Source organism: Atta cephalotes, assembly GCF_000143395.1.
Source record: "Atta cephalotes unplaced genomic scaffold scaffold00503, whole genome shotgun sequence".
Classification (NCBI taxonomy): Eukaryota; Metazoa; Arthropoda; class Insecta; order Hymenoptera; family Formicidae; genus Atta; species Atta cephalotes.
In genome coordinates, this window is record NW_012130567.1 from 1 (window position 1) to 4,529 (window position 4,529).

General features: G+C 28.4%; 2 pseudogenes; both read left to right on the plus strand.

Moving 5' to 3' along the window:
- Nucleotides 1-233: 233 nt before the first annotated feature.
- On the plus strand, nt 234-1,217 carry LOC105625258 (annotated as a pseudogene).
- Nucleotides 1,218-1,247: 30 nt separating this feature from the next.
- Nucleotides 1,248-3,196, plus strand: LOC105625259 (annotated as a pseudogene).
- Nucleotides 3,197-4,529: the final 1,333 nt, after the last annotated feature.

Genomic DNA, 4,529 nt, shown 5'->3' on the forward strand with positions numbered 1-4,529 from the left:
TATATACTATATATATATATATATATATATATATATATATGTATGTATGTATGTATATATAATAAATATAGTATAATATTTATAAAAGAGATTTCACGTTATTTATATGAATTTTTATAATCATCACTTTTTAGATAAACGTTGGACATGTAACTGCAGATTTGTGCCTTTTTTGAAGGGATGATTGCAGACACTCTGAATAAAAGGAATACATCTAAAATCTCGAAAATAAAATGAATTCTGAAAATAAGATACATGTTGAGGTAATGATTTTGAGGTAAAATTTCCTGACACCAAGGATTCTGAGAAATCTAGGAAAGTGCAATAAAACTCTTTAGAAAATTCAATCATTTTAAGGAATGTAGACAGTTCTCGTCCAACAGCAGTGTCAAAAGACTCTAATCATATAACTGGATTTGATAACAATCTCGTGGATTTATGCAAAATGAACAAACAAACGAGCGAGCCTATGGAACTTTCTACAGAAGACGAGATTAAGAAAACAACTGATAAGTGCGACAAAACTATGTATTAAAATAAATCTTATATGCTACCAATTTTAATTCAGTTCATTTATCAGAAGCGACTATTTTGCAAGACAATATTCCATCTTCTTGTATTAACGAAGCAAACGCATTATACACAGATCTGAACAAACTCAAAATAAATATTTCTAAAGATCAAATACATGTCGGTAATGGCATGTCGATAGAATCAAATAGCTTAGACGAAGATTCTAGTAAGCAGCAGAAATTAAATAAGAGTGCATGTAACGCTAGTGCTGGAAACGTAAATGATGATATTTCAGTGACATTTCAAAGGAATAAATCAAAAGTGAAACAGCAAAATTATCGTAAGAGACAAAATAAGCAATAATGAAGATAATAATATCTTGTCTAATGAAATAACAAGAGAAGCTTCCATTCCTGATGCAAATAAGGTAATTATTTTCTTATATATAAAATTTTGGTTATATATGTACATTTATTAATTATAATTTTATGATATCTATAATTATGTTTAAAAAGTCTCGTTGAATGATATATATACATAAGATCACAAAAATATATTAATAATGTTAAATAATTATATATGATAATACTGATAATAAAGACGAAAGAGGTATTTTATACTTTTTTAATGTTTGCTCTATTTGTTTGGTAAGATATAAAATTTTAAATTCTGGACAGCAGACTAGATTGAATTTTTGTGGATAGCTAAATGTGAATGGATTGAAGATGATGAGGATGAGGGGACGAGGACAAGGACGAAGAAATACCTCATTGCTTAAAATAGAGAAACCACTTCCTAATTGGCGTATTGTACCGAAAGTGATAAATCGGTAAGTGACAAATAAGTAGCAATCCGTTATGCCAAAGAAGGTTCTATGGTTCTTTACATGCAGTAGAGTGACTTGAGCTTATATATAATCTTAACGAGCAACGGGTAAATTATTCTTGAAACGCTGCGCATTGAGCTATACGATGTTTTATTATTATGGGATTATTGCTAAGCTACTTTTGATTATTTAGTGGTAATATTTAATGATATTAATATTTGATGATATTAATATTTGATTCTTTATTTTGATTAGATATAAATGTCTTAAATTTCATTCAAAAAGGAAATTTATTAGCCAATGCTTCTGATGATTTAGCAGTTATTATTTAAGATTGAGCTGTAGGAAAAAAACGTCACTAATTTATGTGGTCATATAAGTAGTGTGTATCAAGTATTTATATATACTTATCATGTATTTATATATACTTATAATTAATTATTGCGATTAAAATGTTTTATCAATTATAAAGGTTTATTACTATTCTATGTAATTATATATTTATCTTTCTTATTTTTCTAATTTAATCATTTAGGTTAAATGGTTGCCGTTAGACATAGAGTATGTTAATATAGTCACTTGTTCTATAAACGGTTGCAAGATCTTGAACGACACATCGAAGAAATTGCATCGTAAACATCGCATCGTAAATAAATCATCGCACAAATTGAATGTGTATCCTGTGAAACATCACATGTAATCTTTTCTGCTGGAGAAGATGCAAGGGTATTCTCCATAGATATTCGGGAGAGCAAATCAAACGAGTAAGTCATTATGTTTAAAAAATTTAAATATATGTTTATTTTCTATTCATCAGTTTATAGGTCACAGTATTTTTACATATGTTAATTTTTCGTATAATATATATATATTTCTTTATCCTCAAATTACTTATAGTAAAGGAAGGTTCGTTAGAAGTGCAACTGTTCAGTATACATTCTAATCCTTTTAATAGTAATAAATTTTGTGTCGGTTATTATATGAGAGTATATGATCGGCGAAAAATTTTGATGCCGCTTTATAAGCTGTGCCTCGATCACTTGGTACAGCATATATATTACAATCCTGTTAATGAAAAAGTTTTATCAATATTTAATACAATAGAATAGTGTGGCTTGTTTTTCTCTACATGTGTTTAATTTTACAAGTAATTTAAATGTCTCAGACAGGGAATAAGCACACACATATGTAACGCATGCTATATATAATCACAATGGAACAGAAATTCTCGCATTATACAGTGACGAAGACATCTACCTATTTGATAGATTAATGTCTTTACATGTAGATTATGCTCATAAATATCAGGGTCACAGAAATTGTGCAACTAGTACGTAATATGCAATTACATTATGGTATTCTATATTTTCCATTCTTGATTTTTTTATCTCTTTTCTTTGTGTGCGTTTCAATAGAGAAAAATTAACAGTAACAAGATTCAGTGAAACTTTAATTTGTTTTTTGTGTTGAAATTTCTTTCTGGAAATCATTCTGTATAACATATCTCTTTTAATTCGGGACAGTAATTTTGATTTAGTATTTGATATTTGTGTCATTTGATTGCAGTAAAGGGAATCAATTTTTTCGATCCTAAAAGCGAGTATGTTGCATCTGGATCTAATTGCGATATATTCATTTGATAAAAATACAGAAGCCATTGTACAGTGGATGGCAGGAGATAAGTAAGGAGTTGTGAATTTCCACACTAAATCCGATGAAAAACAAATTTTTCTTTTGCAGTGTAGAAAGAAAATATGGTCTTTTTTAAAATTTAATTTATAGGTAAATTACTTAGAGGGACACCCGCATATTCCCATCCTCGCGACAAGTGGATTAGATCACGATGTTAAGATATGAGTACTTTCGTGTAGAGAACTTCCGATAAAATCATTCACGAATGTACGTAAAAACAAAAATCATCTTTCCATAATGTCTTCTATTTTGTATTTCTCTTTATTTTATCATATTTAACAATAATTTTTTACGCGCGCGCATTCCTGAAATAAGAAAAACTAAGTAGACTAATTTCGATAAACATATGATAAACATATAATTCGATAAACATATATTCACATGCTCTGTTTTTTTTTTCACAAGTGTGTCAAGTCCAATACAAAGAAGCAAGATTCATTGGATGATTATTGTTGGGAATTATTGAGTCTTATCCATCAGAGAGAGAGTCATTATGTGTGTTATACATATCGGGCATTTTTGTCGATATCGAAAAATTGACTGTTCTATCATGTTTTTTTTTAGGATCTTTATAGGCCTTACGGATACGAGGATTGAAATCGATACGATGACGATGATTATCGCTTTGATGATTCCTCGATGGACAGCTCGTCTAAGGATAGCGGTTAGTCAATCAATCGGAAAGTGATGTTCGAAGAATACAGTGTCTTCTGTTTTAAAGTTGTTGCTTAATTAACGCGATATTTGATATTATTGCGATGACAGTTATAGAGCGTTCAAGGCATTCATATTAGTCGTTTCACAATTATAATAAATTCTACTGAATAACTGTGTTAATAGCTTTACATAGCGAAATATATAGGAGGAACAGTACTGCAACGTATTAAAGGAGCTGCGTATTCTAGTTACAATTGATCTTTTTTATCAGTTAGATATAGTAGTGTGACCTATATAAGTTTACAGTTGCATTGTAATTTTTGAATATATATGTTGGACACGAAGATTGTATGTTTTTAGTATACGATTATATTAGGGATATATATTAGGGAATATATATTAGGGAAATGAGAGAAAGAGAATAATATAATATTTTTTAATAAGTTGCAAACATGGTTATAAAGCCGGCGAAAACGCAAAATTTGAAAGCGTTTGATATAATTAACAAACGTATTTTTGGATATTTTTGGATATGTATCCTTTATATTGTTTTTTTTAATTTAGTTTATATATTAACGCGTTTATTATTAGTATATATGTTTACGCGTACAATATGTAATATATGAATATAATAATCATATTTCTAAGAAATTATAATGCTTTATAATTATATATTAATATTAATTTATATGAAGAAGAAATGGATCCGATATTAAAAACAGCAATTTATCGGTAATTCGATGGACATTTGAATACATCAGAAGTCGAATTTTTGCTTAGCAAATGTATGACAAAGTTATGTGTATATATATATATATATATATATATATATATATGTAGT